This window comes from Piliocolobus tephrosceles, unplaced genomic scaffold, assembly GCF_002776525.5.
Source record: "Piliocolobus tephrosceles isolate RC106 unplaced genomic scaffold, ASM277652v3 unscaffolded_1120, whole genome shotgun sequence".
In the NCBI taxonomy this organism is placed as follows: Eukaryota; Metazoa; Chordata; class Mammalia; order Primates; family Cercopithecidae; genus Piliocolobus; species Piliocolobus tephrosceles.
Window position 1 is genome coordinate 8,989 of NW_022292311.1, and position 23,663 is coordinate 32,651.

Below are 23,663 nucleotides of genomic sequence, written 5' to 3' on the forward strand. Positions count from 1 at the left end.
ATAATCCAGTGTCTATTTCAATTGCGTACGCTTTCTGTTTGTATCTTAGAAAGATTTTTTCACCTCAAAAAGCATATGGCTATCTGGAATTATCTGGAGATAGTGATAAAATAATTATTTTCATAAACATCTAAAGAAAATGCCGACGTATCTGTTGGGGTGCGAGGTGGGATGGGGAGGCATGCAGTTGTCCAGCACTACTTGTGGCTGGGAAGGTATGTGTGTCCACAGTCATAGAAAAATCCATTGTTACCGCCAAGACTCCCCATAGCTCTTTTAAAAATAAAGCTGTCATCTTGATCTCCATCTGCCTGAATCTTTGTCCATCTCTCACTTAGTTCAAAACGCTGACAGGAATAGAAGCATATTTATCAATCCTTCAAGCCCCAGTAGAAGCATCGGAGGAAGAAAACCTATTTTGAAATGGTTGACCAATTCTTAGTGACGAAGCTATAATTACAGTCTGATTTGCTTGTCGATTGTCAAGAAAAAATGATTCAGTCTGGCGCCATTTTACAAGGGCATGTTGAACAACAAGAATTCTACTTGTAGAGATTCCTTTTCTAGGCATGAGGAATGGTTATTCCAGGTAATGGATTCCTAATTTGACCTTCTGTGGAACGAGCTTTGCATGACAGATGACAGAATATTTGTCACCTTAAGATTTTTAAAAAGTTAATTTAAAGCCATGTTATTTCTAATTGTTTTGGCTTATGCTCTGAAGTTTTTCTAAGGCTGCCAAAATTGTGGTCACCAACATAATAGGTACCAATTTTACATTATCCAGTATATAATATATATGCTATATAATATGAAACAATATATCAACTAGTGCATATAGCTTTAATATCATATAAGTTATATGAAAGCTAAAATACGCATTTAAATTCAACATTTGCAGAATATTTTCTTTCTTTTATTTTTCTTGAGACAGAGTCTTGCTCTGTCACCAAAGCTGGAGTACAGTGGCATGATCTCGGCTCACTGCAAGCTCCACCTCCTGGGTTCATGCCTTTCTCCTGTCTCAGCCTCCTGAGTAGCTGGGACTACAGGCGCCCGCCACCACACCCGGCTAATTTTTTGTAGTTTTAGTAGAGATGGGGTTTCACCGTGTTAGCCAGGATGGTCTTGATCTCCTGACCTCGTGATCTGCCCACCTCAGCCTCCCAAAGTGCTGGGATTACAGGTGTGAGCCACCGCGCCTGGCCTGCTTTTAGCTGTTACCATTGAGGGTAAATCTACTTACAAGGTGGATTGCAATATGGATGTATTTGAAGAAACCTGGCACACATTGCCCATATTTTCATACAGAGTCAAGAAAATTATTAAATTTACCTTTTAATTTGAGTACTAATACTTCTATATAGTTGGAGAGAGCTGTTTGCTCAGTTAATGCAACAAAGGGATGAGGGTGAGAATGCTTGACAGTGAGCTCATTCTAATTTGCTTATTGATTGTTAGGCATATTCACTCAATTACTTGATCTCAGGTCCTATACTGGGGCTTACATTAGGTGAACATCCAGGGTCTCAGGGCTCCATGTGGGTGTTTGAAATCAATTGTCGAGATATATAAAAGAGAACAGGATAGACTCACCACTTGCTTGGACACATTTTACTGCTTTTTACACTGGCCAGTGGTGCATTACTTCTTGCCCCGAAGCTTTGCTCAAGCTGTGTTTTGTATCTAAAATATGCCTTTTTCTCCATAATCTCTTGTCTTTTTTTGCTAGCTTTGCTTATAAAATCTCATTTTCTCCAAGAAATCTCTCTTGAAGCTTCGAAAAACAAAATTGGGGTAATATTTTCTCGGTAAATATGCACAATTCTATAATTCTATATTCCATGATTTTATTAAATATAATATAAATACCAATACATATTCTTTGTCTTTCAGAATAGGTATGTTATATTCAGATGTGTCAGGTTGGATCAGTATTTAAACTTTACTACTGAGATAAACAAAGAGTTATTAGCAATTTTTAAAAGTTGCTGTACAATTTGTCATATTTCATTGTGCTCCTTAATGACAAATATGTCCAAGATTATATTGGGAGACGCCATTTTCTGTACCTTATCCCCAGATTTGGGAATGATACTTATACAGCTTTCTGCATTTCAAGAAATAGTAGCACTACTTTTAAGTAGACTGAAGTCTTCTGTTTTTCTTTTGTATCACTTTCTGGACATTTGTAAATTCACAGGATGTCTTCCTCAAATCACAAAATGCCTATCTTCTAATTCAGCTAGGAGGTCACACTGGACCCTCTTGTCAGATATTGCTTTAATTCTGGAGTCATATGGATAGTGCCTGAGTTAGTGGAATAGCTGAATATCATGCAAATGTGGAAGAAATCTATTGAATCAATGTCATTTTATACATGGAAATAAGCAAATAGTTGTAAATAATATGGAACAATAAAAATCTTTCTAGTAAACCAATGTTCATGCTTTTCAATTGTCTTGCTAAAGAAACATTGCTTCTTTAGCAAGATGTAATATACCATGATGGAAAATATTGTGTGCTGGAAATAAAGAAAATAACAAACTTTGGGTCTTGGCTTAGGTTATTAGTTACCCAGCCTTAAACAAAAGATATATCTCCAGTGAAATGTAGCTTTTAAAATCAGTAAAGAAAGAAAATAAGCCTTGTTAACCATGAAATATGATGCGAAAATTAGATAACATTTAACTGGACTTATAAAAGACTTCTTTTTTCAAGAAACAATAAGAAAATGACCTGAAATAGTATAAGTGTTTATTCATAAGTAAAATGACTGCTAATTCACTTTACAAGAATCTACTTTTATTAATGGTGATCCTTGCATATTAAGACTTACAATCCTATTAATAATTGCTCACCTACAAATGACATTTATCAAGGGATCAAAGTCTTCATGTACCACATAAAATGCTTATTATGACAAAGTAAACCGGCTGTGTGTCTTTGATCACTGCATCAATATCTAGGTATTTTACCTTCTGTTTCTGTTCCATTCTGCTAGTCAAGGGTCTTTATAAAAATACGCAGGAAAATGAATAGCTAGTAACATATTTGATGTGCCACTCCGATGAACTTCAGAATGCTTAATATCATCTTGTTTAATTTCATGTTTCAAAAAACTTCTCAATTGCAGGATCAGTTACTTTCAATCTCCACATCAATCAGTCCAGATGGTTCTCATGATTTGCTAAGGAAAGCTGCAAATTGAACTTTTTGAACCCATGATGCATATTGTGTTCATCCTTGATATGGAAGGGTCCTTCTGCAGAATAAGTGGAACTGAAAAAGGTGTTTACATTCACAAGCAGAATATTATTTAAGGAATAAAAGGGATTCTATAAAGTGTTAAACCCAGATTAACACTGAAAAATATAGTCGTCAGAAAAATCAAGTCATTTCACTTCTGTATTCATTGCTGAAATAAGAACATCATTTCATTTCTAATTTGAATTTTAAGATTAAAAACACTTTAGGATTGCTTCGTATTGCAGAATAATCTGTAACTTGTTCTGTAAACACTTCGTTGCTAGGCGAAAACTGTGAGCTATATTTCTTTGTGTATACTACTCTTTTATTGTCAATTTTTCCTGAACTCACAGGTAGAATATATTTTCATTTGAATAATTTAAGAAGTAATGTCACCAATATGGATAGAACAGTAATTTCACTTTTGGTACTAATTTAATTAAGAAGGTGATTTTTAGCAATATCCATTTCTATTTGGTTGTGTTTTTATCTATTTCAATTATTTTCTATATTGGAAGTAATTACGAATTTTAATTTTTTATAGCCCTCATATCTTTTACTTTAAAAATTTAATGTTTAATGAATTTGGAGGGAGGGCCAACCTTCATTCTTACATTTATTTATACATTTAATGGGAAAGGAGTACTATTCTCCTGAATGTTCAAACAAGCAATGGAAATTTGCAAGAGAGAAATAATTTAAAATCTTCATCACATGGTATTGAAATTTCTTCTTTGTTTCTTTTTTTCCACTAGATCTTGAACTCTTGAAGATGCATTGCCCATAGATGTTCTTCATTAATTTAAGCAATATTTTCAGGGAAGTTATTCTGGGAATATGCCTGTAGGATTTAACTGGTCTTTGAATTATGGATATTATTTGGAGAGCTGGAGAGGAGAGTGAAGGGCACTATACAGGTGAGCAAACATCTTGAAATTTTGAAACTCTGTGTAATTATTTTACACGTAACTGCCTGGGCATGTCCAACAGGTATAATGGTATCTGTTGGTTACTTAATTTTTAGGTAACGTCCAACATGTACTAATAGATGCCACTGATGATCTTTTGTGAAGTTCCCCCTAAGTTCCCCTTTTGTGAAGTTCCCCCTATGAACATAGTTCATCCATGGGGAATACGGACTATAAGTCACTCATGGATTTAGGAAGGAATGTACCTAGCATTTTTGGGAAAAATGTGAATAAATCAACCTGATCAATGTGGTGGGTTCTTCTAGAAAATAGAAAAAATGGGGTTAGGCTAAGTAATGTGGAGATTTAAGAAGATAGATCTGGGGTGACAGAATATTAGCTATAACAAAGGCAGTTCCTTCAACTTTACCAAGTTTTTCCTGTCAGTTGTGCTGGTGTCTCTCAAATTGTATGTGACCGCTTACTTTCGTTATGGCAAATGCATCTTCAGAAACATTATAACTAAGATGACATTTCCAATAGAGTGCAAAATGTCCATCTCTAGAAAGGTTTACTCAGAGAACTCCAGCAATGCAATGCCACATACATGCAGCATTATGATCTTTAGTTTGAATTCTCCTTCCCTTAACCCTGATTAGGACTCTATAGTCAAGGAAGTTGAATGGAGACAGAATTTGAAAACTCAGGCTGTGTTTGTTAAAAGGGTTTTATGATGTCTTCACTTTGACTAAATATACAGGCTATTGTATCTTCCTTCCTCCCTCCCTCCCTTCCTTCTCTCCCTTCTTTCCTTCTATCCAGAATTATTTTTGAGAAATGCTGTGATGTGTTGATTGGGAGCACATCCTCTGGAGCTGGTTATTGGATTAAAATCATAACCCTTCCTCCTATTAACTATGTGACCTTGAACAAGCTACTAGGCTGTAAATTAGGAATAATAATGGTATCAATATGATCCTGCTATAGATTGAATTGTATGAGTTAATGTATGTGAAGCATTTTTATATAGTAAGAATTGGATGAAAGGTAGTTACTATTTTATTTGTCGAACACTTAGCATGTTTTAGCTTTTTATTTTGAAAAGATCATAGATCCACAGGAAGTTTCAAATACAAAGGTCTCATGTACCATTCTACACAGTTTCTTCCAAGAGTTACATCTTGTATAATGTAGTATAATATCAAGACCAGGCATTGACATTGGTACAATGTGAATACATAGGTCTATGTCAATTTTATCATGTGTTGATTAATGTGACCATTATTACAATTGAGTTACAGAACTCTACTATCACTAAAAGTGTCTTCCTCATATTTTATAGTCATATTCATCTCACATTCCTCTATAATCACTAACCTCTGGAAATCACTAATCTGTTTTCTATATGTATTTTATTAAAGTTATATACATGAAATAATATACTACGTGTCCTTTTGATATTGGCTTTTTTTCACTAAGCACAATGCCCTTCCGATCTATGCAAATGATTGCATGTGTCAAAAGTATATTCTTTTTTATTTCTGGGTAGTATTTCATCATATGGATGCACCACAGTTTACTCAACCATTCACCTATCCAACATTTTGAATGGCAAGAATATGGGAATAAAGTTAAGCAGATATGACTTACAGTGTTATCCTGATCATTTCTGATTTTGCTTCTAATGTTGTTCTGACCCTGCTAAATCTCAGTAGCATCTCATGTTCAATACTGAAGTAGATGCTATACATTGATTGATATATATATTTACATATGTGTGTATATGTGATGTATAATAAAATGTGGGATGAAGGAAGACCTATGCTTTCAAGGAAAGAAAAACATAAATGTCATTTTCCCACAGTTTGGTATATGTCATAGCCCTTAGGTAATTTGAATTTTTAAAATGTGTAATTAATTTAAAAAATCAAATATGTTAAACTAAATTAAAATACCACATAAAATAAGTTTCCTTTAAAACTTTGACTCTTTGCAGCTGGAGTGAAAAGCATTTGTGAGTCTCTGTGAAGATGTTCATATAATATTTTGGCCCTTCCTGAACGGATAAAATTAATAATAATGATACAATAATGTAATATCCGTGTATATTTTTATTTTACTACAACTTCTTTTTTTCTACTTTTTAAATGCCTGCTGTGTATCAGGGGCTTGGGAAGGTGATGTATATGTATCCTATTTGACATATTTGTTTTTAATTGATACTAAACTGATAAAAATAATTTTAAAACACATTTTTCCTAATTCAAAGTAGAAAATACATTTAAAAAGTGCTTATATTTTGAAAGGTGTATATAAAAATAATTCAGAAGTATAAAGGAAACAACTGTAAGTTTATTAATAACCTGCATTCTCATGAATATTCATTATGGGCTAAATATATCCCTTGTGTACATTATGGGACTTTCTTCAAAGATAAATAAAACGTATATTCATGGAAATAAAATCAATTTTGTTCCAGAGAATGGTTCATAGTCTCAGAGTAGCTATTTAGAAATGTCATACTATAGGCCGGGTGAAGTTGCTCATGCCTGTAATCCCAGCACTTTGGGAGGCCAAGCCTGGCAGATCACCTGAGGTCAGGAGTTCAAGACCAGCCTGGCCAACATGATGAAACCCCGTCTCTACTGAAAATACAAAAATTAGCCGGGCATGGTAGTGTGCACCTGTAGTCCCGGGTATATAAATATGTATACTTACATTCTCAAAAATCCACTGGGCATCGAGCTAGAGCTGTGTTTTTTGTTTGTTTGTTTTTTTTTTTGTTTTTTTTTTTTTTTGAGACGGAGTCTCGCTCTGTCACCCAGGCTGGAGTACAGTGGCCGGATCTCAGCTCACTGCAAGCTCCGCCTCCTGGGTTTACGCCATTCTCCTGCCTCAGCCTCCGGAGTAGCTGGGACTACAGGCGCCCGCCACCTCGCCCGGCTAGTTTTTTGCATTTTTTAGTAGAGATGGGGTTTCACCGTGTTAGCCAGGATGGTCTCGATCTCCTGACCTCGTGATCCGCCCGTCTCGGCCTCCCAAAGTGCTGGGATTACAGGCTTGAGCCACCGCGCCCGGCTAGAGCTGTGTTTAATGCAAAATCTGGCCATGTGAGAAATACAGGCACTGAAGTGAAAAACATTTTTGCATTCTTCTGTGCCAGCATTGCCCATTTCTGTCAAGTTGTACATGCATGTGGTGTCCACAATGGGAGCAATATTTACAAGCTGCATTTTAAATAATTCCATAGAATGACTATCTACTCTTCCACTGAAGAGAATTCCCTTGGCACCCCTGATTGTCATTCAGTCCTGCTGGTTCGTTGGTTCTATTGTGTATCCTGCAGAGTGATACTTTGCAGCATCTTTGCCTGTTGTAGCTGAAGTGGAGTCATCCATCATTGTGATCACAGGAACTGAGGCCCTTATGGACTTGGAGTAAATTATGAAGCTATGAGGAAGGTGATCATTTTTGCAGAAACAGCTATTTTATGTTCCCGTTTTCTATACTATCCTTTCTTTCTTGTCTGGGATAATGAAAGAGCAAAAGCCACAGGACCAGTTTTTGTCCTTTTGATTCATGCTGAAAGAAGAAAATACAATCAATAAAAATGTACTTAACAAGCCTAAGATTGACTGTTTTTTTTCTGTTTATTTTGAATTTCAGATGTACTTCTCTGTTGACCTGCTGTTAATGCTGTGTAGCTGAGGATTTCCCAGATTTAAGTGTGTTATAAATAGATAAACTTCACCACGTGGGACGATTTACCTAACTGATTTGAGATCCAAGCTGGGCATGACAAAGGAGAAGTTGTCAATTACCTTTAGTGAATTTCAGTCATGCAGAGCCACACTAAATAACTCATTCTTTTCATACCCTTTCGTCTCTCCCCTCCTCCTGCAGTGAAAGCATCAATTAATACCTGAAAATACAATCTAAATTCATAAGTTACTCCAAAATTTATAATATTTGCTGTATGTAATTTACATGTCTTTATTTTATCCTAGTGGATTTAGAATCAGTTTAACATTCATAATATGGTAAAGTATGTTCAGGTAACTTATAGAAAAGTGACTTCCCTAATATAATTTTTAAAATTAAAATGAAGATTAAATAATACAATTTAAATAATGCTAATACATAACCAAGTGAAGTGAATATTTTTTCTTCCATCAGTTATTCTACAGTTATACAGTTTGATCTTGTAAAACCTGTCAGTACTGGTCTGCTTTGTCATTATTATACATTCATTGGCTATGTTCTAATAGATGAGTGTTATACTGTTATAAACACTTACTACTCCTTTTATACAATTTTTATATCTAAGAAGTGAATATTTGCTTTATTAGAGAAGGCTAAATAGCTTCACTTTAAAGACTGATTTTCTTTAACATAAATAATATGATGACTCTTCCATATGGTTACTTTGACATGGCTCTAATAGCAGAATTATATCACATATAAATCAACAAACTACATAATGGAATCTAAATATTTTAAATGTGGAAGGTACATTGATTTTTTACAGACGATAAGATTTTAAGGCAACAGTCTAACTAAATTCTGCATACTGGAAAGAGACTAACCCTAGGTTACATCTGGTTGCTGTATATGAAAGACAAATATTTAATGCAAATGCAACTAGCATTATTGAAGCAAATATTTACCTGTTATTTAGATTGACCACACACATACTTTTTTGTACCATCATATGTTTATGCAAAGTGCCAACATACATAGTGGTAGTAAAGTATAATGAAAATAAATGTTGGAAAAGAAATTAAACTTTCTTTGTATGGGAACAGTGTTTTTTATATGAAGCAAGATAATCCTACTATGTTTAAATGAGAATTTTATTGAGACGAATCAAAGGCAATGAAAGGCAGACATAGTAATTTTATTCTATTTTAAACTACTTTATTGGCTACAGCTGCTGTTTTTGAAGCCAGTCTCTTATACTTCATTGTCAGCAGCCTGTATCCAGTCAGTCTTTCACTAAGGAACAGAAAGTTCACTACCCTGAGGAATCCTTCCATCACTTTGCTTTAACCACTTAGCAAAATAATGAAAGGGCCACTCTGTGTTAAAAAAAAAAAAAAAAAAATTGCATTTCTATATTATTAGTTAAAAGTTTAAAATTGTGGTGCTTAGAAATGTAGGACCTACAGGAGCGCTAACTAAACAAAGATGGTTCTTGAAACACTCTTACATGTTGCGTTCGTCAGTTTCAGTTGTGCAAAGACTGTGCGTCCAAGGGTAGCCTAGATGGAATACTTCTAAAAATTTCTAGAATTAGCCTAATTCAGATGCTAGATAGACCAAGATTCTAGGATTTCACATGTCCTTGCAATGAAATATTGAGATTCCTATTTCAAAGATAGATTTACAGGCGTATATGTAACCCAGGTTCCTCAAATTTCACAGGAATATCCAAAATCAGATTAAATTCATATGCTTTTCTATATGAGACAGAAAACAGCATTGGATGTACCACCTTTGTGTGCTGTTACTAAAAACTAAGTTGCATAATCCACAGTTTGTGGCCTCTGATGCTTAGTAAGTGTTTTTACTGCTTTTTGTAAGATAGTTTCCAGATCTACAGTGTAATTTAAAAACAATTTATGTAATTGGCAGAGCAAGAGATTCACATGTCACATCTTAAACAGTCATCTGGCTGACACGCACCCTAACATGACTAAACCTTTCCAGTAGTGCATTAATTTGCTGCATGAAGAAATAATAAAATTCATTGTTGAACTAGTTGGAACTAGGGAGGAATGTTAGTCTAATTCTTGGCGTACATAAATTTCAAATGTGTGAATTGCAAAGTACTTCACCTTAATTAGATAATATAGTATAATTAAGTCACTGGTTTTGAGCCTTTTCATTCACTTGGAAAACAATTTCCACATATAAACTAACATAGCTAATCAAAAAGTTAAAGAAATTTGAGAGAAAATACACATAATGTCCACATCAGAAGCAATTAAAAAGTGCTCAACATTGTCTGACTCTACTATTTCCTGTTAAGAATTTGGAAGTTTCACTTGGTAGGTTTCTATGTTCAATATCTTTATATTGAAGCACAAATGTTCTGATATAAATGACAGGAGCATGCATTGCTGTTCTTCCATCAACTCACTTGAAGTTTTCTCACAAAATAGCCCTTAACTGCTACAAAACTTGATTTTCATATTCCAAAGAGGAACTCCATTCTCTATTTGATGAACACTGGGATTATTGTTCCATAGGAAGGCAATCATTATGGTGCCTTTGGCACCAGTGACTGATTTTCCCCATTTACATGTTCCTACATATTGTTAATCCTTCCCTTGTGTACTGAAAAGGCATCTGGCATTAATCAGTAGCGAAGTGAATATCTTCTGTTTGCTTCAAAGATACGTTTACGGCCCCATTTCTCTGATGTAGAAAATGCATGATTATTCATTTCTAAAGCCAGTTGTGTAATTTACCTATGGTTGTTTTTCAAAATTGAAACATTGAAATACATAAAACCCAAGCTAGGAAAAGAAAATTAACTTTTAGATAGCTGCATAATAGCAAAGGATTTTCACTTTCTGCAAGTTGAAATGATGCTTAATAAAACATAATTTTTGCAAGAATTCATGTATTTTATCAGACATATACTCTATCCAGCTTGTTTTTGTATTTTATATAATCACCAAAAATAAAATTACAAAACCCTTGTCAGAATGGGATTTTTACTGGGATCCTGGACAACAATGACATAAAAATACAATGTCAGAAGTGTAAGAATATCTCTAGGACATCTACAAATGATGAGGAAATTTCCAAATACCCTGTGACCAATGGCATGCCCAGAAAAGATCTCCTTTTGATCTAAGTAAATCACAGAGTTTAGAATCCCAGGGTAAACTTCCCCCTGAATATTTCTTGGACTTTGCATGCAGTCTGCTACCTCTAGTACTTTTTATCTGCTTCAACCCTAGTGAAATATTGAATAAATATCTCTCAAGAATCAGAGAAATGGTCACCCAGCATTGCCCTAGTTTTAATTTCTGTGCACTGATTTTTGCAACTTATGGAATTGGAACCAATGTCAAGACTTAGTCAACTGTTGTCATTTATTTATACCAGACAGGACTAGAAGGCACAGTGAGAACAGCCAACAGATACATGGAATCTAAAATTTAGCTAAGAAAATCAGATCTGTAACCATGAAGAAATCAAGAGTCTTGTCATGATTCAAGATATGGATGGAGTGTCCACTAAAATTTAAGCTCTATGAGGCCAGTTCTATGTGTTCATAGAGTTTAAGTTTTGTGAGAGCAGATATTTTTGTCTGCTTTATTCACTGCCATAACTAGGGTAGAACATAGTTGGCACCCCATAGACATTTGTTGAATAAATGGGTGAATCAATAATATATACAACATGAGAACAAAAAAGCAGAACAGAGAGTAAAACAGAAGATGATGGCTAAGAAGAAAGATCAGCAACTAGAAGTCAAATCAGTTAGTAAAATATAAATCAAGCAAGCAGTCACACAGACAAGAATAAGAAAACCCCAAAATATGAGAGCAAGATAGTCAATGAAGTACTTGAGCATAATAAAGATGACCTTTTTGGGAGTACTTGTTATGTGTAGCTATTGCTCTAAGTATTGTACCTATGTTACTCTGCCCCTCACATTATCCTACTATCATCATGTTACAGAGATGAATGTAAGTCACAGGAAGACTCCATCCAGTTTAAGGTCTCTATTTCAGAAAGTGGTAAAAATTGCATTTGAATCAGAGCTTCTGCTCTTGAACACTTTGCTATAGTGGCTCCATTTGGACTTCCTGAATATAATAAATATTAAATGGAGCCTGGCATAGGGAGCAGAGAAATGGATGCACAACAGCAGGAAGAGAGCTTGATTTCCAGCCAAACATGGAGGCCAGCCAGGAAAATTAATAAATCGGATTACAGTTTGGGCAGACACCAAATCTAAGGCTTAGTTGACCCAGGAATTCATGTTGGAACAACACGTTAGAAGCACATGGTAAGATATGGACAGATTATGAGAGCAGGTTGTTTTTGCCTTTTATGTCACACTTCATCCACTTTAATTTTCTTAGTCCTGTAATTTCCATTTTTTTGAACATTAAACAATTTGTGGGAATCCTCCGTAACTCATTTTATGAGACCAACATCATCCTGATACCAAAGCCTGACAAAGACACAACAAAAAAAGAGAATTTTAGACCAATATCCCTGATGAACATCGATGTAAAAATCCTCAATAAAATACTGGTAAACCGAATCCAGCAGCACATCAAAAAGCTTATCCACTTTGATCAAGTGGGCATCATCCCTGGGATGCAAGGCTGTATCAACATACACAAATCAATAAACGTAATCCAGCATATAAACAGAACCAAAGACAAAAACCACATGATTATCTCAATAGATGCAGAAAAGGCCTTTGACCAAATTCAACAGCCCTTCATGCTAAAACTGTCAATAAATTCGATATTGATGGAATGTATCTCAAAATAATAAGAGCTATTTATGACAAACCCACAGCCAATTTCATACTGAATGGGCAAAAACTGGAAAAATTCCCCTTGAAAACTGGCACAAGATAGGGATGCCCTCTCTCACCACTCCTATTCAACATAGTGTTGGAAGTTCTGGCTAGGGCAATCAGGCAAGAGAAAGAAATCAAGGGTATTCAGTTAGGAAAAGAAGAAGTCAAATTGTCCCTGTTTGCAGATTACATGATTGTATATTTAGAAAACCCCATCATCTCAGCCCAAAATCTCCTTAAGCTGATAAGTAACTTCATCAGAGTCCTAGGATACAAAATCAATGTGCAAAAATCATAAGCATTCTTATACAACAGTAACAAACAAACAGAGAGCCAAATCATGAATGAACTTCCATTCACAATTGCTTCAAAGAGAATAAAATACCTAGGAATCAAACCTACAAGGGATGTAAAGGACCTCTTCAAGGAGAACTACAAACCACTGCTCAGTGAAATAAAAGAGGACACAAACAAATGGAAGAACTTACCATGCTCATGGATAGGAAGAATCAATATTGTGAAAATGGCCATACTGCCCAAGGTAATCTATAGATTTAATGCCATCCCCATTAAGCTACCAATGAATTTCTTCAGCAAATTGGAAAAAAATGCTTTAAAGTTCATATGGAACCAAAAAAGAGCCTGCATTGCCAAGACAATCCTAAGTCAAAAGAACAAAGCTGGAGGCATCATGCTACCTGACTTCAAACTGTACTACAAGGCTACAGTAACCAAAACACCATGGTACTGGTACCAAAACAGAGATATAGACCAATGGAACAGAACATAGCCCTCAGAAGTAACACTACACATCTACAGCCACCTGATCTTTGATAAACCTGAGGAAAACAAGAAATGGGGAAAGGATTCCATATTTAATAAATGGTGCTGGGAAAATTGGCTAGCCATAAGTAGAAAGCTGAAACTGGATCCTTACTCCTTATATGAAAATTAATTCAAGATGGATTAGAGTCTTAAATGTTAGACCTAATACCATAAAAACCCCAGAAGAAAACCTAGGTAATACCATTCAGGACATAGGCATGGGCAAGGACTTCATGTCTAAAACACCAAAAGCAATGGCAACAAAAGCCATAATTGACAAATGGGATCTAATTAAACTAAAGAGGTTTTGCACAGCAAAAGAAACTACCATCAGAGGGAACAGGCAACCTACAGAATGGGAGAAAATTTTTGCAATCTACTCATCTGACAAAGGGCTAATATCCAGAACCTACAAAGAACTCAAACAAATTTACGAGAAAAAAACAAACAACCCCATCAAAAAGTGGGCAAAGGATACGAATAGACATTTCTCAAAAGAAGACATGCATACAGCCAACAGGCACATGCAAAAATGCTCATCATCACCGGCCATCAGAGAAATGCAAATCAAAACCACAATGAGATACCATCTCACACCAGTTAGAATGGTAATCATTAAAAAGTCAGGAAACAATAGGTGCTGGAGAGGATGTGGAGAAACAGGAACAATTTTACACTGTTGGTAGGATTGTAAACTGGTTCAACCATTGTGGAAAACAGTATGGCGATTCCTCAAGGATCTAGAACTAGAAATACCATATGACCCAGGAATCCCATTACTGGGTATATACCCACAGGGTTATAAATCATGCTACTGTAAAGACACATGCACACGTATGTTTATTGCGGCACTGTTCACAATAGCAAAGACTTGGAATCAACCCACATGTCCATCAGTGACAGACTGGACTAAGAAAATGTGGCACATATACACCATGGAATACTATGCGGCCATAAAAAGGGATGAGTTCGTGTCCTTTGTAGGGACATGGACACAGCTGGAAACCATCATTCTCAGCAAACTATCACAAGAACAGAAAACCAAACACGGCATGTTCTCACTCATAGGTGGGAATTGAATAATGAGATCACTTGGACTCTGGAAGGGGAACATCACACACCGGGGCCTATTATGGGGAGTGGGGAGGGGAGAGGGATGGCATTGGGAGTTATACCTGATGTAAATGACGAGTTGATGGGTGCTGACAACTTGATGGGTGCAGCACACCAACATGGCACAAGCACACATATGTAACAAACCTGCACGTTGTGCACATGTACCCTAGAACTTAAAGTATAATAAAAAAAATTAAAATAAATGTATGTAAAATTATTTAAAAAACAATTTGTGGATTATCAAATATTAGTATTTACGTTTTAGTTCCTGATCTGTTGGTTGATTAAATATATATAAAACACTACTAAAATGAGAGTCATTGTTTTTCTATGTACTTGTATTTTGTACTTTCTAGGAGCATGTGTGTAATTTTAAAAAGTAACCATTTTTTTTTTGAGACAGGGTCTTGCTCTGTCACCCAGGCTGTAGTGCAGTGGCTCAATTACAGCTCACTGCAGCCTCAAACTCCTGGGCTCAAGTGATCCTCCCACCTCAGTCTCCCACATAGCTAAGACTACAGGTGCATGCATACCACCGCACCCAGGTTTTTCTTTTTTTTTTTTTCAGTAGAGATGAAATCTCACTGTGTTGCCCAGACTGTTCTCAAACCCCTGGGCTCAAGCTATCATCTCACCTTCGCCTCCCAAAGTGCTGGGATTACAGGCAAGAGCTGCCATGCCTGGCCTCAACCACTTTCTTATGTCCTTGTCTTTCTGTCACCACCTGGACGCATGTGGGTACATTACCCATTGATGCATTCATTTCATAAACTTTTACTGAGCACCTACCTACTAGGTGTCAGTCCACTAGGCATTTGGGAAGAAATATTCAATAAGGCAGAGCATAACAGAATACCTGACATGTGGACACTTCATAAATGTTTATAAAATGAACAAATACAGTCTCTGGTTTGTGGAGCACAAATTTCACAGGGAGATACACATAGGTAGATAAGTAATTACCCTTAGGTATGGCAAGTGCTAGAGTGAAAGCATGCACAAAATGGAGTGAGAGGAGAGAACCTCTCCTGCTTCACTGGGAGAAATGAGGATGGCTTCACAGAGGAGAAGGCATGTGAATTACACCAAACACTTGAAGTCGGAGAGGCCACAGTGATACTCCCACCCAAATAAACACATTCTAATCTGGGAATACCTAAAAGTGTACATAAAACACAAAGCTCACTTGATTTGTTTTGTTTACACTTAGGGCTGCCAATAGAAGCTGCAAATTCACTATGACTTCCAGGTCCGATTCCATTTCGGTCTCTCCAGTTATCAGATTCACTTCCACTTCCCAAGTGCTCGCGACTGTTGGACCGTGAAAGGGACATCGATGAGTCCTGTTGATAGACAAAGCCAGATAAGGAAATGTTTAATCAGGTGGGTTTCTCAGGGTGGGAGGAGGAAAGAATCCACATTACACCACTGCCGTTTACTTCTCTTGCCAACCACTGCACTCATGAGTGTTGACTCTCAGGAACGAAGGCTGTGGAACTTGCCTACGGCCTTTGCCCTGCAGCACCAAGAACACTTGGTAATTTACACAGTGAAGTCTTTTTCCTCCACTATGGGGAGTAGATTCTGAGGGAGAGTCCTGAGAGACCCCAGTATAAATGATCCCTTCTATAAAATTTGGAAGAGTGGATGCTGAGACTCCTTCCAATTTTCGAGACCACAAAGCAAATCTTCCACCTGGTAGAGCAAAGATTCTCTGCCTTGTATCACACAAGTAAGAGAAATGGTGATGTGGCAAAGCTGGCTTCTCAAAATGCTAATAGAGCTTGAGGTTGGAAGGGGAGCTGTCCTTTCCCCAGTGTTACCCTCCCCTAAACAAACAAGGATACAATCTCTCTAACAAATTAGATACCTGGAATAATTTATCTTTTTAAATTCTCCACAATAAAAACAAAAATAATTTTAAAAATGTTTATGACATATTGTTTACTTAATTGGCATGCCATTGTGAATTTGGATTGTTGAACCATTGGATGCAATTGGACAGCCACAGAAATGTAATCTAAAGAGTTGACTTTAAGCTGTATTAGGGTAACTACCACTCATTAAGTTCTCATTTGTTATCTGCTTATATATTAATTAGTGCAGGTTTTCTCATCCATGGCACTGTTGATATTCTGGGTAAGATGATTCTTTGCTGTGGAGAAATGCATTTTAGGATGTTTAGCAGCATCCTGGTTTCTAACTACTAGATGCCAGGAGCAAGCTCTTATAAGAGTGAGGTGCTTAGGGCACAGAATTTAATGTGCTCTTGGATTGTACCTCACCTTACTGTGGTCCCATGTGACAGATAATGTCAAATGTTCCTTTAAGTGATAGAAAAATTCTACTCACTGAACCACTAAGTTAGAGGAATACGAATAGTTTTATCAACTACATTACAAAATGTATAAATGAAGTCTATAATATAGAAGCTTATTTCTCATTCAAATAATAGTCCAAATATGTACCACTTGCCATGAGAGACTTTTTCCATGTGAACATTCAGAGATCCAGGTTATTTGTGCATTGTGTCTCCAATATATTCTGAGCCCCTTATTTTCTGCTGGCAGACAGGGAAAGAGACAAATGAAAGAGACCCTGTTCTGCTGGTCATTGGAAGGGCAAACACATGACTTGAAAGCTGTATCTCAGATGTGTCAGACTTGGCTCACCATTACCTCAGCTACAGCTCGGTCACATGACTATTCCAAGGAGATCTGCAAAACGTAGTCTGTGTGCCCAGTATAAAGAAGAAACACATATTTAATGAACAGTTTGTGCATACACCCTAGAGAACATAGAAGCAACGTTTGTGTGAAGAAAGAAAGAAAGAATGGGACTGGGAAGAAATATGCCTCCTACAACTGGAAATGATTCAAAAGCATGTTGATAGAGAAATGAATAAATAAGTTAGAATGCATTCACATAGTTGAATATACGAAGCCTAAAAAAAAATGGCCTATATTTAACCATGACATCAGGGATGAACCTTTGGAAGCATCAAGACAAACTAGCAAGTCCTGGAAGATCACACTATTATATCTAACTATAAAATTTTAAAACAATCCCAAAATTATGCAGTATACTCTTTAGGCACATGATAAAACTAGAGCAAGAAGCTGGTAAACACAGAATGCAGAATTGTAGTTATCTTTTTAAAAAGACACAAGCGGGGTGAGACAAGAGAATGGCACAATGGTAGATGCAAGTTACTGGAAATGGTCTTGTTTGAAGGCTGAGTGATGGGCTTAATGTTATGCTTCATATTATTTTCTTGGTAACAGGTATAATATTGTTTATGCATACATAATGCATTACAATAGAAAATATTAATACAAAAACATCAAAACAGAACAAACACATTAGTATTTAGTTAGTATGGAACATCATATATTGTCTGAGCATTTGCCAATGGCAAATTTAACTAAATTGTTAAAGCACTGGAACTTGTACTTCTAGTTATTGTTAAAACCTTCTTAAGACAGGACAAATCAGTTAATTTCCAGTATGAATTTCTGGTGCTATATTTCAATTTAGCTTTAATCACTGTTACTTTGTGATTTATTTTGATTTTGGCACATTGGTTTTAGTATTAAGATTTGTTATTACACTATTTTGAGTAATATGGAGGAAATTGTTTTTCACTCTATTATGTGTGCTTGAAAATGTGATTTTATTATTTCAGAGAAGAGACTTTAACCTCCAATATTTTAAAATTTGAATGCTGCCTAGGAGCAAGAGAAAAATATAGACGTCTGCTTGATGTTAAACTCTACTAGTATACTCTACTTAATTTGATGAGGAACGTAAAAAGAAAAAATCTTTACTGAATATGCTGTTAAAAATAGCCTATCGGCCCGGCGCGGTGGCTCAAGCCTGTAATCCCTGCACTTTGGGAGGCCGAGACGGGTGGATCACAAGGTCAGGAGATTGGGACCATCCTGGCTAACGCAGTGAAACCCCATCTCTACTAAAAAAATACAAAAAATTAGCCGGGCGAGGTGACAGCCCCTGTAGTCCCAGCTACTCCGGAGGCTGAGGCAGGAGAATGGCAGGAACCCGGGAGGCGGAGCTTGCAGTGAGCTGAGATCCGGCCACTGCACTCCAGCCTGGGCGACAGAGCAAGACTCCGTCTCAAAAAAAAAAAAAAAAAAAGTTAATCTGTTCCGTCTCTACTAAAAATACAAAAAAATTAGCCGGGCATGGTAGTGGGCGCCTGTGGTCCCAGCTACTCAGGAGGCTGAGGCAGGAGAATGGCGTAAACCCGGGAGGTGGAGCTTGCAGTGAGCTGAGATCACGCCACTGCACTCCAGCCTGGGTGACAGAGCGAGACTCCGTCTCACAAAAAAAAAAAAAGAAAAAAAAAATTAAAAAATTTAAAAAGACTATTCACTTAAGAGTTAATTCATGTTGGGATGAAAAATCAAGAAATAATCTTTTGGAGCACAAATATAGGGAAATAGCATCAATTTACCAAGATCAATGTTGTTTGTCTGTGGGCCAACTAGTTGACAAACCCTTATTATATTCAAATACCCTCAATTTAGTTACCAAATTAGAATGTGGGCTTGGATGCTGTCTGAGCTGAGGACTTTCTTTCGCCTCTTCAGATCCCTGTTTGATGTATTTTTTCATTTTCAGTTTGGAATCTATTGTGGATCATAGGTACTGATCACATTCTGGGGCCCCGTCGACAGAAAAATCGGTGCAAGAAATTCACTTAATCTTTCTTTTTCCTTTTCTCTTCTAATATCATAGGCATGCTTCTAGGGTTTCATTTAAAGTACAGCATCATAGAAATATCTCATAATTTAATTGGCAATGGATGATTTATAAGACTGTTAATGACTTAGTAGACGAGAGTATTTTAAAAGAGATTTCACATGAAGTCAAAAATACCCACTACATACCCATAAAAATGTAAAAAACAGACCTTCTATTCCCTGTAACATTTAGTTATCATTTAGGTTTGAGTGTTCAAAGATACGCATATTGTTCAAGCATCCTTTTTTGGTAAAGGAACATATAAAATCTCAAGCAGATAAATTTGCATAGGGATGGTCACGACATTTTGACAAGTTTAGGATGACACAGAAACTGTGATGCCTGACAGATGTTAGTGTTTGGTTCATTATTGTCATAGAAATTTTGTTTAAAAATATATTTGACAAGCTTTGTTATGTTTGATGCAATTGAAAAATATTGTTTGTGCAATTCCTTTGATGATTAACTGCCTAGAGTTTTGATAATGCCATTGAAGAGAAAAACAAGGAAGCATCATTCCTAGAAACAGGTACCCAGCAGCATAGAAAATGATCCACATTTTTCAAATTTACCTTGAATACAGCTGTTGGATGAACATAAAATGTGAATAGTTGGAAGAAAAATGAGATATGGAGCCTAGCATTTATAATGAATTATCAAGTGTGAGTAATTGCACTCAGTTGAACCAAAACACTTAGATTTTTGAAACTGACTCATCATTTTAGTAACTTCTTTTAAAAATTGTTTTGTGCCTAATAAATTCATATATAATCAAACTGCTTTGAAACATAATCTCTGCTATTCGTTTCATTAGATAAAGAAGAAGTGAACTTTAAGTAAAAGTTTCCCTGAAAAAAAAAAAACTATTTTTACATGATATAATGATTACCACACTATTTATTCTGACTGGATTCATGATCTGGCTCTACCTGGTAGCAGCTGTGTAATCACAAAGCAGTTTTTGGAGAAAAATTTGGTTCGCAGAAGGAAAATTTGCCAAAGAGAGAGAGCGTGAGATTATATGCAGGATGGAGGTTAGACAGAAAAGGAAAAAATCTTGATTTTACACTTGCTGATATGTTAGTTGTTCAGGGCTATGACCCAGAACCCAGGACCTGTGAACTTAAACTCAATTGGCATAATTCTCCCTATTTGGGATAACCATGGTATCTGATTTTATCGCATCTACAGGGGAACAATATTACCAATATATACTATTGCCTCTCTCAAAGAATAAATGGCATTCATAAAACTATTGCCTTTTCCTAGAGTTATAATCAGAAAGGGGAGTACAAGAAGGCACTTGTTTGATGTGACTCTGTCTTTTGTTTTACATCTTCCAAACTTCTTAATTTTGATTGATTTCCCCTCTATACCTAGTGTTTATTGGAACAACTACTTTCCATTAAGTAGGAAGAAAGACTTTTATATACTGGGATTTACAAACTCTTATTATTATTATTATTATTGTTTTTTACCAGAAACACTAAGAGACAGGTAACAGCTAGCCATTAAAGAATAAAGTAATACATAAAAATTTCACCTGCATTGGTTGAATTTAAGACTTGGGCAATAGTAAACCAAGCTGTGAGGCATTTTGAATTTTCAGGGTCACATTATGCAGTTGTGTCAGGAGACTATTTACTGGTGAGCAGAGACTCCAAAAATATAGGCCTTTTGAGCCTTCTAAAATTTGTGTTTATCATTCTATAGAATGTCAAAAGTTTTACTGCATGTGTTTCTATTCTTATTTTGTTCAGTTTTGCACATTTTTGAATGCATGTAAATGAAATCATACCATAAATATTCTTTAAATATAGGCTCTTTAATTAATTATCTCTAAAATTTGACCATATTGTTCCATTCAGCCATTATTCACTGGTTCTCCTACCTACTATTCAATTTTCTGGATATAATACAATTTATTTATCATTCTCCTGTTATATAGATATTTAAACGTGTCCATTTTTTCTTAATGCAAACAGCGCTACTTAAACACTGTCATAGTTTTCTCCTGGTTATATATAGGTGGCTGTTTCTAGTTATATACAGATATTGTGGTCTAATATATGACCTCAACACAAAAAAGAAATTTGTTTTATTGGCAATGAAGTAAACCAAAAGTTTCACAAACGTCCGAAGTAATCCTTATTCAATGCAGTCTCGTATTTGTATTCTATTGTATTATATTTATACTCTATGCCATGTTATTTTAGGTTGTTAACCTTCTGGTTACCCTCCAGGGTCACAATCATAAAGATAAGAGCATAAAAGTTGAAGTTTATTTAACTTGACAAATGAATTCAATTGAAAGCTGGTTCACTTTTACACCCATCTATTTGAGATTCCTGTTTTACTGAATGTTGGGCATTAGAAGATTTCCTGCCAGATGGGCATCTTATAAGTATGCTGTATATATTCAAATGTATATATGCATATATACAATTTTACACATACATACACACAGGATTATTTGTCAATTTCAGCAGGAGTTTAGTATCTAATCTGCAGTGTGGCTAGAAATGGAAGTCCTCACTTTTTGGAATCTTAGGAAGTGAGACACATATTAGAATTTGTATTTCCAGAAGTACTAGATGACCTTGTTTTGGAAGAATTTCCCATTAAAAACAAACAGAAACTAGACAAAATATAAAAACACATAAAATCATAGCTATTGGTAGAGATTACAGATCTACCAAGGTGGCAAGAAATTAGAACACAATCCCACAGAGTAGCAAGGCCCAGGTTCTCAAGGAGAAGCTATCTGTGGACATTTGCTACTACTTCACCTGCCGCCAGTCATTTGCTTACTTAAAAGCAGCAGCTGAAAGGCTGAGAGCAATTCAAATATAAACATATGGGTAAACGGAAATGGATATTGGCTATATAAGGCAATGATAAAAGAAGCATTTTGGCAATATATACATCACATGGCAGTAATAGCACAAAAGGTGGGAGGAAACAATGAAATTAAGTAATACAGTCCTTACATTTTCTCAAAAGTGGTAATAGTATTAATATATATTAGATTTTAAGAAGTCAGAAAACACATTGAAACCACTAGGACAACCCCAAATGGAGATTTAAAGAACACAGAGCTTACATGCTAAGTGGAGGAATGGAATTAAGCAATAAAGGGTAGCTACCAAAAACTACATCAATTGTTACAGTTATTGGGAAAATAATATTTTTTCCCTGAGAGCTTGGAAATGAATGAGAATACCTTCTATTACCATTTCTTTTCAACATTGTATTCAACATCAGATTGCAGGTTCTAGCCAGTGCAATAAGGAAACAAAAGCTATAAAAATGAAAGGGAAGTAGAAACTCATTATTTGTAAGTGACACAACTGTGTATGTAAAATATGTAAATGAATCCACATATGAACTTAAAATTAATAAGTACATTTAGCAAGGTCAGGGATCAATATTATACTTCTATATATGAGCAATAAACAAGTAAAATTATGTTTAAAATTCATACCACTTACAAAAGCATAAATTTGTACATAATAGAAATCACTTAATGAATATCTACCAAAATGACTAAAATTTAAAATACTGGCTAGGCATGGTGGCACACACTGTAGTCCAAGCTACTTGGGAGCCTGAGGCAGGAATATCACTTCAGCCTGGGAGGTCGAGGCTGCCAGGAACCATGATCGCACCACTGTATTTCAGCCTGGGTGACAGAGCAAGACATTGTCTCTAAAAAAAGTAAACTAAAATAAAATAGGCTGGAAGGAGTGACTCATGCTTGTAACCCTAGCCCTTTGGGAGGCCAAAGCAGGCGGATCACCTGAGGTCAGGAGTTCGAGACCAGCCTGGCCAACCCATCTCTACTAAAAATACAAAATTTAGCTGGGCATGGTGGTGCACGCCTGTAATCCGAGCTACTCGGGAGGCTGAGGCAGGAGAATCGCTTGAACCTGGGAGGCGGAGATTGCAGTGAGCCAAGATCGCACCACTGCACTCCAGCCAGGATGACAGAGTGAGACTCTGTCTAAAAGAAAAAAGAGTAATAAAAATAGAATGAAATAAACACTAACAATTAAAGAGAATGTGGAGCAGTCAGAAGTCTTCTAGCCTGTGCAAACCCATTGTTAGTATACAGGCAAAAGAGAAGCTTATAGGTATTTGCCAAGTGTTTGCAGCAGCATTATTTATAATACCCCCAAACTGAAAATAGCCTAAATATCCATCAATAGTAGATGACTGACAATAAACAAACTGTGGCATATTCC